Source organism: Zeugodacus cucurbitae, chromosome 5 (assembly GCF_028554725.1).
Source record: "Zeugodacus cucurbitae isolate PBARC_wt_2022May chromosome 5, idZeuCucr1.2, whole genome shotgun sequence".
Lineage (NCBI taxonomy): Eukaryota > Metazoa > Arthropoda > Insecta > Diptera > Tephritidae > Zeugodacus > Zeugodacus cucurbitae.
In genome coordinates this window covers 26,087,958-26,102,961 of record NC_071670.1, presented here as the reverse complement: position 1 = coordinate 26,102,961, position 15,004 = coordinate 26,087,958, and positions in this window count along the sequence as shown.

The window sequence follows — 15,004 nt, the reverse complement described above, 5'->3', positions numbered from 1 at the left end:
AGAAATTAATAATGTGAATATAAATATGTAAATATACATAGATTAACATACACTGGCACTTCCATAACTCGAATCTTCTATAAGTCGAAGATCTGCATAACTCGAACACTTGAATAGGCAATAGCGTTTAGAAGCCAAATTTCATACAAATTTCCTTCCCTAATTCGAATTTCTATATCTCGAAGTTCTCCATAACTCGAACCCTTGAAGTGGCAATAGAAGTCAAATTTCCTTCCTTAAATCGAACTTTTCGACCAGGACATTGTACAAAATTTAAAATTTTACTATCGACGCAGAATTTTAAAAGAATCTTTCTATATCTTATGGAGGCAAACAAAAAATATACTTATAGATTCCCTAAATCGTGAAATAAAGGCATGAGGTATAGATGTCAAGAGCCAAACAATAGCAAACTGCAAAAAACGAAATTACAAAATAAATGTTTTAATGTATTTAAATACAACTTGTTGCGAAGTAAATAACTAAAACTGTGTATAAATCAATATTTTACAGCTTTTTGAAAAATGTATGTTTTAATGAACATTTCTATAACTCGAAGTCTCTCTAACTCGAAGTTCTTTTGTGGATTATGGTGATTCGAGTTAGAGAAGTTCCACTGTATTATTTTTGTGTATTCGAAAACGTGAACATTTCGCAAATGTGAACTGCCTTGGTTTTATTAGTTCATTTTCAGCGTGCGCTGTATTAGCGATTTGGAATTTGTGTTCCCATGCTCATGATGATCATATGGGAATACCCAGTATGTTCCCAGTTTACCTTTATGGTAATTCAATCTCCACTATAATGAGTGCTGATCCTCGTATTGCCCAAAAGTATGCTATAAGTATTAGCTATAAACTTTATGGAGTGTTCTTTATAGAAGCGCAGTAACATAGAAATAAGGGTGAAAACATTGATAACAAATTATCTAAACTCTATACCTTTATGATTAGATAAGGTAAGGTTAAGCAATGCAAATTGGCGATGGTGTGGGATTTAATTTAAGTATCTAAAAAAGGATTTAAAAAGGATCATACCTAATTTTCCTGTTTACTATCAAATTTAAAATAACCTTTTTATAAATAAAGACAAACATCTTAACAGAAATATAATAAATAGCTAACATTGCTTGCCATAATTGGAGTGAAAGTAGTGAAGTGAAGTTAACTACTACTTCTTTATAATAGCGTCCGACCGATTCTCAATTTTTAGATGATTCCGATTAATCAGACAGTTTACAAATTTATTTAGTAAACTAGTATAGTAACAAAAGAAAAACAAAAACAACTAATCACAAAATAAGTAAACAAACTCAGTTCATAATATATATGTTTGAATTTAATTAATATACAAAGCTAATTTACTTATTATTATAATATGTTGGTAGAAAAATAAGTTATTCACGTTTTCTCCAATCAAGTTGCTTTGAGGCTAATATTCGAAAATAGTAGGTCTAGTAAAATGAAATCCGTTAATTTTCAAAGAGACGACTTTACTAATTCGTATCATTGTCATCGTTATCACAGGAATTTACGAAAACTTCATCAACCGAATTTCCATAACAGGCTTTTCACGCAGGAATTAATTGATCAATTAAGCGGCTTTTGGTTGATTGAAGCGCTGATTTAGATCGCTTTACCATATAAAAGAAAATTCTTAAATTACTCAATTAATTGTTAATTGAATACAAATCGAGTTGAAACAGAATTGAAAATCTGCGGATTGAATTGTCCACGCTCTGAATTTGTATTTGAAAACTATATAAAAAATGTATGTATGTAATGTCAACATTTATAAAGGATTCAATCATTTTAACACCTTGAAAAAAGTGCAAGAATTTTACTGATTTTATCCGTTCCATAGTACATCAAAATGGCGCATCTAGCGTTAATTCAGTCAGTATACCTGTACTCCTACCTGCCTACCCGTTATAAAGGAATCTTCCCTTAATATAAAAACAATCGCCCCTATTCCCGTTGTCGTTATCGTTTTAAAACGACTTAAGAACGCCTATTTGGCATTCCTGTTGGCGTTAACGACATTTATCGAAAATAAATTGAGATTCCCCAATTTGAAACGACTGTAGAAACGACATGGAAACAGTCGTTTTTTGTCGTTGCTATAATTGTGAGCGTCATAGAAACGACGCGGTTGTTTGAAGGAATATTTGAAGTAAAGATGAAAATTCCAAATCGGAAACAGTTTGAAATTTTAATTTCTGAAATAGAAAAATATCCTGCATATGCCAAGGACTTTAGAAAAGGGTTAAATCCTTTAAATTTCGATTTCTTGAGTGGGATATTTTTTTTCTCAAAAAAAAAAAAACTAAATCCATTCCACCGCTTTCTCGCGTCGGAAATTGTTGGCATTAATAAAATTGCATTTTTATATCTAAGAGTATATTTAAGATATGAAAGGTCTAAAAATTCAAAACGAAGAAAAAACAGTACTCCAACAAGACGAGGAGTTAATAAACACCTACCCATGTCTCCTTTGGCTGGACCACTAGGTAGAGTAGTCGGATTAGCCAGAAGCAAGGAGCATGAGACGCTGGAAGTATAACATATTTTAGAAGAAAGTTAGGAGGACGCAGATGTCACCACTACTTCTTTTAAAAAATCAAATATGGAAGACTAACATTGTTGTACGTAAGTACAATAATTACAGTGATAACGTTGTTTAGAGTAAATAGAGAATAGCATAAAATCCATTAAGGACTGCTTTAAAAATTTGTCTCGTTACATAAGAAAGAAATTTTTATATGGGAAAAGAGCGCCTTAAAGTATACTATATAAAATATGTAGACAAATTTCGATAACTTATCTTAGGCGTTACGATATACTTCAAGAATACCAATTTAGGAACGAAACGACGATAAGAACGACGACGACTATTAAAACGACAACGACAACGGGAGTAGGGCCGAATGTTTATGTTGTTTTCGGGCGACGTTAGACAGTTAGTATAACTTTTATAAATATTTAAGTACATTTTCAAAACCAACTAATTACACATATTGAATTGACCTTGTAAAATTTTATTCAATGGGTAAAACAATCGGCCCTATTCCCGTTGTCGTTGTCGTTTTAATAGTCGTTTCTAAGTCGTCGTCGTTCTTATCGTCGTTTCGTTCCTAAATTAGTATTCTTGAAGTATATCGTAACGCCTAAGATAAGTTATCGAAATTTGTCTACATATTTTATATAGTATACTTTAAGGCGCTCTTTTCCCATATAAAAATTTCTTTCCTATGTAACGAGACAAATTTTTAAAGCAGTCCTTAATGGATTTTATGCTATTCTCTATTTACTCTAAACAACGTTATCACTGTAATTATTGTACTTACGTACAACAATGTTAGTCTTCCATATTTGATTTTTTAAAAGAAGTAGTGCTGACATCTGCGTCCTCCTAACTTTCTTCTAAAATATGTTATACTTCCAGCGTCTCATGCTCCTTGCTTCTGGCTAATCCGACTACTCTACCTAGTGATCCAGCCAAATGAGACATGGGTAGGTGTTTATTAACTCCTCCTCTTGTTGGAGTACTATTTTTTTCTTCGTTTTGAATTTTTAGACCTTTCATATCTTAAATATACTCTTAGATATAAAAATGCAATTTTATTAATGCCAACAATTTCCGACGCGAGAAAGCGGTGGAATGGATTTAGTTTTTTTTTTTGAGAAAAAAAATATCCCACCCAAGAAATCGAAATTTAAAGGATTTAACCCTTTTCTAAAGTCCTTGGCATATGCAGGATATTTTTCCATTTCAGAAATTAAAATTTCAAACTGTTTCCGATTTGGAATTTTCGTCTTTACTTCAAATATTCCTTCAAACAACCGCGTCGTTTCTATGACGCTCACAATTATAGCAACGACAGAAAACGACTGTTTCTATGTCGTTTCTATAGTCGTTGCAAATTGGGGAATCTCAATTTATTTTCGATAAATGTCGTTAACGCCAACAGGAATGCCAAATAGGCGTTCTTAAGTCGTTTTAAAACGATAACGACAACGGGAATAGGGGCGAATTTCTCAATTCTTAAAAAAATATGTACATATGTATATCTCATTCTTAATAAAGATTATTAGCTTTATTTAAATGCAATAGTGTTCGAACAAAATCTAAATAAATATAATTTATTTAAATTTTCACTAAATTATTTTCTACTTAAAACTAACAAATACTAAAATATCGGAAATACGTGTAATACACATAATATAAATAAAATTAATTTTTGAAAATTATACAAAAGACGCGTTTGATTATGAGTTCGATCTCCTTTTTTTATTTTTATTTTTACATTTTATATGTTCTCGGTGGTTAACAGTCTCTTCTTCTTCTTTACTGGCGTAGACACCGCTTACGCGGTTATAGCCGAGTCAACAGTGCGCCACTTATTCCTCACTTTGGCAGTTTTGCGCCAATTGATTATACCAAGTGAATCCGTCTATGTCTACGTCGTGGAATAACACATACAGCTCATCTTTCCATCGTCTGCGATATTCTCGAAAACTCCTAGTGCCGTCTCATCGGTTGTTGACATCGTCCACGCTTCTGCACCATAAAGTAGGTCGGGAATGATGAGAGACTTGTAGAGTTTGATTAGAGGACTTTACTTTTCAATTGCCTACTCAGTCCATAGTAGCACCTGATGGCAAGAGTGTTTCTGCGTTGGATTTCAAGGCTGTCATTATTATTGGTGTTGATGCTGGTGCCTAAATATACGAAATTATCTACAACTTCAAAGTTATGACTGTCAACAGTAACGTGGGAGCCAAGACGTGAATGCGCTGACTGCTTGCTTAATGACAGGAGATATTTCGTATTGTCCCCGTTCACCACCATATCAATACGCTTCGTTTCCCTATCCAATCTAGAGAAATAATAGCGCGGGTGTTGTTTCCCATGATATCGATATCATCGGGGTACGCCAGCTGCTGTACACTCTTATAGAAAATTGTACCTTCTCTGTTTAGCTCTGCAGCTCTTACAGTAGTGAGTCACCCTGTCTGAAACCTAGTTTGGTATCGAACGGCTCGGAGAGGTCTTTCCCGAACCTGACGGAGCTTTTGGTGTTGCTCAACGTCAACTTACACAGCCGAATTACTTTTATAGGAATACCAAATTCAGTCATAGCGGCATAGAGGCAACTCCTTTTCGTGCTGTCGAAAGCAGCTTTAAAATCGACAAAGAGATGGTGTGTGTCGACCCTCCTTTCACGGGTCTTTTCCAAGATTTGGCGCATGGTGAAGATCTGGTCAGTTGTGGATTTTCCAGGTATAAAGCCACACAGATAAGGTCCAATCAGTTTGTTGACGATGGACTTTAGTCTTTCACACAGTACCCTCGATAGAACATTGCACCTTATCAGATCTTCACCGCCGTATTAGAATAGCTCGGCTCTTACGAGGGCATCAATCAGCGGGCTGGAGAAGTGTTCCCTACACAAACTCTGTATACTCTGGTCATCAACTACTAGATCACCTCTGGGGGTCCTACAGGAGTGTGCTCCGGTCTTGAAACCTTCAGTTAGTCGCCGGATCTTTTCTTTCTTTTTTTTCTGCAAATGCGTCTCGCTTCCCTCTTCAGCTCCCGGTATCTAACATTTCCAAAAGCCAGTTTCGGTTGCAGCTTTATGTAAGGAGCAGTTCCCTTATACCGAGTTGATGATGAGTGCACTCAGATAGCAGGAGTGCAAGTCGATTAGAAAATCGTTCGGCTGTCGGTTGTGATTGCAGCTTCTCGATGTCGAACCTTCCTTGTGTTTTTTGACGTGTGCGACCAAAAAACCGAAGCGGTATTAATAACAAGTAGGAAGAAGCTTAAAGATATCATAATTAATATTGACGGGCATAACATCACGACATAGAAATCACTGAAGTACTTAGGAGTTCTGATTGGTAAGAGGCTATGCTATAAAATGCACGTCTGTGAAAAGCGGCACGCGTAACGGCGATATAAAGATGAGAGAACCAAACTAGAAGAAATTATAACAGAACGAGTAACACCGGATACTATCGTACGGCATATGTTAAAATCCCGGCTGGTTTGGGATAAAGTACGAGTGTGGTCGACACTACCAATGCAGGAACTTCGAATAAAAGAGTGGCAACGCAGCGAAAGCGTTGGAATAAACGGTAACTAAACAAAAATGAATATCTGACGAGTCGAATGGCTAAGCTTGTCCGTACATAAAAGCACTGACGATGAAGTTAAGGGTTTAGTACGTAGGCGTATTACCCACAAGTCCTTATGGGCGCGGTCCCAAATCAGGTGTACCTTAGTGGACAATACGAATCGTGCATACCGTTATCGGTATCTTTAGAAGATTCCCCCTTCATAAACAAAAAAACACAGAGGCGGGTGGGTACCCACATGAAAAACACTAGAAAATTTTCCGACTGTTGTGCCAAAGCACCTTCTATACCCCTCCTAGCGTTGAAATCGTCAAGCACGATTTTGACATCGTGGCTGAGTAAGCGCTCAGAGGTACGTTCTAGGCGCTCATAGAAGGTATCTTTGATCACATCGCCCTTCTATTCCGTCGGAGCGTGGGCGCAAATAAGTGATATGTTGAAGAACCTCTCTTTTATGTGGATTGTGGCTAGACGTTCATCCACCAGGTCTCTCTCCCACTACAAATCCAACACCAATTTTATATGGCCGCTGTAGTCGATGTCACAATGAGGTCAGTCTTTACTCTTACGAGGGCATCAATCAGCTGGGCAGAGACACCTTCCCAATTAAGGGTCCGGACATTCCAGGGGGTCTCTCATCCGAGGCTGTTGTTTCGTTTTCATTGGGGATTTTTTTTGTGTGTTGGGTCCCAAACTCTACGCAAAACCGCATAAGCGGGATGAATGACAGTCAGAAACTTTCCTCCCTTATGTGAACTTCTACATATGACTCCATCCTCCAGGTAAACAGTGTCTACGGAAACAAATTTTATAATTCCTCAGAATATTATAAGTGCAAACATCTTACAATATATGAATTTATAACGAATTGCACAATAAAATAAAATTTACATAGTTGTTAAAATTCAACAAACTATTTAAAAATTACTATATTTTTCTACATTTAGTATAATATGTATTTTATTGATGGTCTCTAATGCTTATTCTCTTTGGATTAATTCTTCTCGAACATTTGTCGACCATATGTAAGAGCAACATACATGGACAATACCTGTATTTCCTCATAACCTCTTGTCCTCGAACAAATGTATGTAAATATGTATGTATGTATGTGTAAAAATGTTTTCATACGCACGGAGACAATATCTCCCTTCTACATATTTTATTGAAAGTAAACTTACCACAAACTGTCCGAAGTCCACCGGTGTATTCTCAATTTCTGAAATGTGAGAGACCTTATAGGTATGTGTGGGTATAACAACATACTAATATGTGTATCTTCGATGTAGAGAGCATACACATGAGAGTCCGTTTTCACACATGCTCAAGTCCATTCACATTCGTGCAAAGCTACTCAGTTTCCATAGAATTACTAAAGCACAACAGGCTATTCACTTTTGAAAAGGGTCCATTGGCTCACACGAACATTCTCCCGGGCAGGAAGAGAAAGCATTTCTCTTCAAGGGGAAACAAGCAATGGCCACACGATGGCTATTGTCCATTTGTCGACATTTGACCAATCCAATGTCATGTTGCCACCCAACAAAGCCATTCAATCCCAATATTACTCGTATATGTACTTACTCCTTCATACATATATACATACATACATACACAAAATTTATACGATCTATTTCATAAACATATATACATATTGTACATACAAATGCTCATATGTCCGCACGCACATCCATTAATACAAATGCCAACTCTGAAAAGTTCACGAACAGTTTACTCATGTACATACGTATAAGTATTTGTATTTGTATTTGTGGGAGGTTTATTAAAGAGTGCGGCAAACATATTGAACAGTGGTGTGCATATTTTTGTTTGTGTTAGTAATTGGAAAGGCAAAGCAAACCCAGTAGGAAAGTGAAGATATCATTAAAATTATATCTACAAAACTACAAGCTTTTAGAGAATTTGTTGATTTATACATAACAATTCTACGTTTCACATAATTATTTGAATAACATTCCAATAATATAGTTAGTATTTAAAGTGAATTGAATAGTGCGAAGGAATTATCTTATATCCATGAAAGGTTTGTTGGCCGCGAATTCTTTAAGGTGTTCAAAGTCCGCGTGAAATTGCACAACTTCCACATATGCAAATTGGGCAAACTGAAATAGTTTATATTATTAATATTATTGCAAGCTGATTTATTTAATATCTACACCATTTAACTAATACTTTCAGATTTATGTCAATATTTCGGACCTTAGCGTCCCATCGAAACATGCATATATGTATGTATGTATTATACATAATACCAATTTTCAGATAAGTTTATTCAACTTTACGAATTTTAAATACATATAGTTTAATGCAATGTTGGCAGAGAATTGAACGTTACGGACTCCATAAATGTGCCGTACTGATGATGACACGCACCACCAATATTTCCAATAGGTGATTTCACCGTTTGAAAAGCAAATATAAATTTCACGAACGGCGTAACAATTAACATACATATGCAGCTTAAATGCAATGTAAATGATTAGTAAAGCAAATTGTGCTCTATATATGTATGTACATATGATGTATATACAAATACATATGTACATACATGATGGTATGAGCTTATAAGCGTTTTTGTACCCATTGCCAGTGTTCCTTGGGGTATTGTACAGTTACTACCCTATGATGCGGTTAATAACATAAGGAAATACAAATAAATACAGGAGATACATAGGTTGACGAACGAATTTTGTTAGAAAGTTTTTTTATACTAACTCAACAAAGTTGCTAAAGAGAGAATTGTAATTCAAAAGGAATATGTTTCTTCTAATAATATGTCTTCGTGCAAAATATAAGTAAAATCGGGTCATAACCTCCCCTTTCTCCCATATACTTAATATTAGGGTTTTCAAACTATCAATGGACTTTATACCATATATATGCCGAATATGTGAGTCAAATTGTTTGTTATATTAATAAAATTAAATAAATAAAGTGCGAGAGTATAAAATGTTCGGTAATACCCTAACTTAAGGGCTAATTTAAGAAAGAAGACAAGAATAAATATACATAAAATTATATATGTAAATATATAATGAAAATGTACAACTGTATTAGTTAATATTGTGCATCGAAATAAATATACAATTTTAGTGAAAATCAAATTTGAAAATGTAATTTAGCTTGTTTCAATATGATAATTGGTTCAATTCCGAGAAGTACGACCTTAGACGAAAATGCATTGATATATATTGTGGTATTTACGTGTTCATTCACTTTATTTGTACATTAAGCTGAAATTATTGTGGTAAGTTTTTATCCAATTACCCGATTTTCACAAAACACAATGCAAGAATTCGTACCGCCGCTATCGTGTTGTGCGAGGGTTGCCTATATATGTATGTAAGCATATGCGTTTATCCGTTTGCACTTTTACCTCCTAAATGTTTTTTCTGGAAACCATTCTTCACAGAACAGGTTTATTCATAATCAACCCTATGGTGCAAGCTCTCTTTTTAATTATTGAACAGCTGTGTCATAAAGGCCAGTCAAGGTTGGGAAGACCTCTTTGGTTGCCACTCTATAAATATTTTGAACGTAAGTGTGCTCAATTGAAAGGATTTGTTGTTGTTGAGTACAGAGATAGTCAAATGTATGATACATTTTATATTTTTTTAGAAGTTTTTAAAGGGAACAATTACCATCAAGCAGGCCATGGGTTTGAATTCCAAAATTTTATAGAGTCGTTTTATTTCTTTTTGCAACGCTTTGACCGATGACGATCCACTTGAATACACCAGAAACCAAGAAAGATTTGTTTCTCTCTGAGGTCCAGTACCTATAAATGCGAAGACTGTCCTCACAGACAGATAGGTGACGACTAATTTTGAAGACTTTTTGTTCTCATAAAGTTACTTACAATAGTTTATCTAACAAAAAGGCCCATAATGATAAAACTATTGTCGAAGTCAATGAAGAAATTTGTGTGGATGTGTCTAGAAAGCTTGTAGGAAGACAACTCAATGAAGTTTAACAAGGAAACAATTAGAATATTGGAATGGTCTGCACAAAACTGGGATCTCAAACCAATTGAAAACTTGTGGAATGAAGTCAAGACAAAAATAACGAGGAACAACATAAAAATATTGGTGATTTCAATCCTATTCATAACCCTACACCACCACCCCCCACCCCCCATATCTATCCTCATTGGGCTTAGTGACACAGATTCAGTAGGATTAACAATTCAAATTAGGTATAACGAAATTTTAATGCAGAGTGAAAACGATCCCAGCAGTACCCGACCGCTTCTGGTACAAGTACGAGTATATTTAATGTCAATTTTATGAAAAAAATAATAATTATTCCCATTTCAACAAGGGTTCTTTACGATCCGTTGACCAGTCATAAATATTTACCTACAATTACAATAGATATTTATGCCCATAAACTCGTCCAAATGATAATAGATGTTAATTGACCATATACCCAACAAGGTCATCGCATAGGTTAAATGTCATCCTAAAAACAGCATCCAGTGAACTGATAAAGTCAATGATCATGTGTGAAATGAAACAAGTAAGCATGTCAAGAATCCGGTAAAACTACCCCAAATACTGTGAGTATTTAAAAAACTTGGATGCTGCAAGGGTAATTATTCGTTACGCGTACAAACAATTCAAAATACCTATAAATACTAGTCACGAATGTACACATATTTAGAAACTCGTTTTTTATTCTTAAACTACAGCTCATATTCACCAACACATTGAACAAGGCAATAGCTGTCCTTGTATTATTAAAATTGTAAATTAAAGGCTTTTTTGTATAAAAACGGTTACAAGAATGTTATTCATTGCCGTCGCTAGCTACTACTTTTGACTCAAAAAGTGACATTTTCAGTTTTGATAATAAGTTTGGGATGCAAACAGATCTCTACAAATATTTTGTTGGGTTAATGTTGACACAAATGTCCAAGATCGATATAAAACGATTTAATCGACCAGTGCTTGACCCTAGAGGCATCTATTGGAAAACGGAGGAAGCAAAGTTGTAGACCTGTAGTATGTGGGGACTGGGTAATTCATGGACCGATTTCAACAATTTGAGACACATAGCTATTTTCTATCCAAGACTATATGTTCACTAAATTTTGCTGATACATCTCACATATTAACCGATATATTTATGTGGTATAAAGTCTAATAAAAGTTTGAAACCCGTAATATTAGGTATATGGGAGCTAGAGGAAGTTATGACCTCTAAGTCTCTTAGATATTTTGAAGAAATTAAGAGGGAATATTTTTCATTCCAAAAATGAGTGAAATATAAGGTAATGGGAGCTAGGGGAAGTTATGTCTTACCTACATTTTCGTTAAAAAATTTATTAGAAGCACTGAGGTCCTCGACAGAATTTCCATCTGCGAATCGCTGCTGAATCGAAATAATATCGCCCTGCTCCTATCTATGGTGAATGACGTTGCTTGTTCAAAATAAGCCTAATTGAAACCATTTAAAAATGTCCCAGTTTTTTGTCCATAGCAATATCTGCCATTCCCCCTATCAATAGCAACTGTCCCACAGTTCAAGGAACATGTGTACAAAGTTTAATCAAAAAATCATAATTTTTAATCACGTTATCATTGCATGGACAGACGGACGAACGGACAGACAGAGGGATTTCAATTCTTCATCCTAATCATTTTTATACTCTATTTTATACTCTATATACATGTTGCACAGAGTATTATAGTTTTGTTCACATAACGGTTGTTTGTGTCACCAAGAAATAAAAGAGTTAGATATGGGGTTATATATATACATATATAAATGATCAGGATGACGATGGGAGTTGAAATCCGTATGTCTGTCCGTCCGTCTGGCCGTGCAAGCGATAACTTGAGTAAAAGTTAAGATATCTTAATGAAACTTGGAACTCATATTCCTTGGCACCCTGAGGAGGTTGCTTTCGAAGATGGGCAAAATCGGTCCACTGCCAAGCCCACAAAATGCGAAAACCGAAAACATATATAGTGTCATAACCATAGATAATGCTATGATAATAAAATTTGGAACATAGGATCGCATTAGGGAGGGGTACATTTGGATACAATTTTTTTTTAAGTGGGCGTGAATCCGCCCCCAAATAGGTTTTTTGTATATTACTCACAAACCAATAAAGCTATATAAACCAACCTTTCTGCAGTCGTTTCATTTAGTCATTTCCTTATACAGTCCAAAAATGAAAGAAATCGGATAATAACCACGACCACCTCACATACAAAGGTTATGTTGAAAATGACTAAAAGTGCGTTAACTCACCAACGAAAAACGTCAGGAACACAAAATTTTACATAAGAAATTGAAGATGGAATCTGCACTCAGTTTTTTTTTACCAAATGGAAAATGGGCGTGGCGTTGCCCAGTTATGGGTCAAAAACCATATCTCAAGAACTACTCGACCGATTTCAATGAAATTCGGTATATAACACTTTCTTGACACCCTGATGACACTGGTGGAATATGGGCGAAATCGGTTCACAACCACGCCTATTTCTCATATAACTCAATTTTGAATTCCTTCTGATTCGTTCACTTAAAATATATACATTAGGAACCAATGAAGATAGCGGAATAAAACTTTTCACAAATACTGTATTTGAGCTGTGACATCACTTGTGGAAAAATTGCCAACATCGGATCATGACTTTTCAAGGCCCCTGATATCGAATATGAAGAACTCAGTGCTTTATGGTAATTTTTCACCAAAAATATCGGTAAATCTCTCAGATATCTTAATTTAATTAAGAGGAAATCTCTTTCTTCTTTTAGTGTGTCTCTGTACGAGAAATGGTTAAAATCGAGGCATAACTTTCCCTAGATCCCATATACCTAATTATAGGTAATATAAAATTAAGTGAGCGTATAGTCTTCGATATATTAGCTGTCATCGATTGGCTAACTGCTATAGAAAAGCCAATCGAACAAATTTTCCAAATTTTCATACGAACTGGTATCACTGAAATCGAATTGTCTATACTTGGTCGCACTGAACTCTTCTACCACCATCAATGTCTTACGTTTTCTGCAACAAATTTAATATTTATTAAAATTTTTTTTTTCAATAAACTCAATACAAAAATACTTACGATTTATCTTCGCCAATTTTTATTATTTCGACAGTAATTTGACCTTTGAGCCGTTCACAATAGTAAAATTGTTCTAAAATGTGTAAAACAAAGCTTGGTAGCACTCAGCAAGCGGCGAAAGAATTTTTAATGAGGTATTCGCATACTCTCCTGCACGAATTCAACTCGATAACTTTGTTGTTGCTTTCACATGTAAAATTTTTGACAGGCGAGCAGCGCCGAAAGATAGCGAGCAGAGAAGTGGTAAAAAGGAGTGAAATCGGTTCAGGAATTACCTCAGTCCCCATATTCTATTTATGATGACTTTCGATATTCTATTGAACTTTACGCAGAATGTATTGGTCGAATTGTGTTATCTTTATAAAAATACATCAATAACTTCTGAGAGAATAAAATGTTCGGTTGCACCAGAACTTAGCCTTTCCCTACTTGTTTTTCAATTTGCTTCATTCTCTCTCTTTTGTCAATGACTTGCTTAAAACAAGTTCAATGTTATATTGCTAGCTAGGCTAACGGGAATTTGTTTGTAGTGCATAAACCTAAGTTCGTTGTTGTGGATACTTTTAATGCAATTTTTTTTACTAATCTATATTTGTATGTATGTTTGTAATGAATAAACACAAAAACTACTTTGCCGATTTCAAAAATTCTTTCACCATTGGAAAGCTACATTCACCCCGAGTTACATAGGGGTGAATGCATACATGCATACATAGTTGCAAGAATCCCAACTTTCTGGAAATAGTTCAGATGTGAGGGTATCAAAAAAACACCGTGATGGAGAATCTTAATCTGAAACTTAAAATCATCTTGCAAGTCATTCTCTTCGCATCGCGATCGTGTGCCAGAGAGTCGAGTAAAGAGCGCTCACATCTGCTTGCTGAACAAAATTTCAAAACCTCCCAAGTACGCGCTTGAGAGTCGAGTACGGAGCGGCTTGAAGGAACAAAATATTAGAAATATACAATCTCGCACTAGGGCGTCGAGCTCTGAGCGTTCCCAACGCCTTCATAATCAGAGAAAAAGACATCGGACACCAAAGGCTAAAGGTCGTAATCAAGTTTTAGCTCATTGCAAATAAAATATAATTTCATGTTCGAATTTTACTAATTTTACTTTTTTAAAATGAACCCACGCAAGAAACGGGAAAGTACAGACATATGTATATAAAAATTAGGTCTACAACTTTGCTTCCGCCGTTTTTTTTTTTTTTTTGTAAATTTAAGGCTTTTTTTATATAAAAACGGTTACAAAAATGGTATTCAAAATATTAAAATCAACCCACCTAAGAAACGGGAAAGTGCATACATATGTATGGGATAGTGTGTATAAGTGTGTAAAAACTTATAAGTTTTGAAATGATTGTTTAAACCCGTGCGAAGCTAGTATGATATCAAAGAGGTAGACATTCGTTAAACGCACCTTGGCAAATAAGGCGAAAACATTTTTTTGATTGGAGAAAACAACTGTATTGCTTCGTAAAATAAATTTTGGTATCTTTTGGTTAATTAAAGAGTAAAATTGCTTTATCATTATATACATGTTTAAGATTATATCACGATTCCAGAAGGAAAATACCTCGGGGACTCAAAAAAGCTCAAATCAATATTTACCATAATGAAAGTTATTGAAATCTGGAGATCGGGAACAAAATTGAAAGATAAGATGCAGTCGAGAGCCGTTACAAAAAATTGTAAAAATTATGGCGTGAAAAATTCAACGAAAGGCAATGTAAAACTTAATATTCGCCAG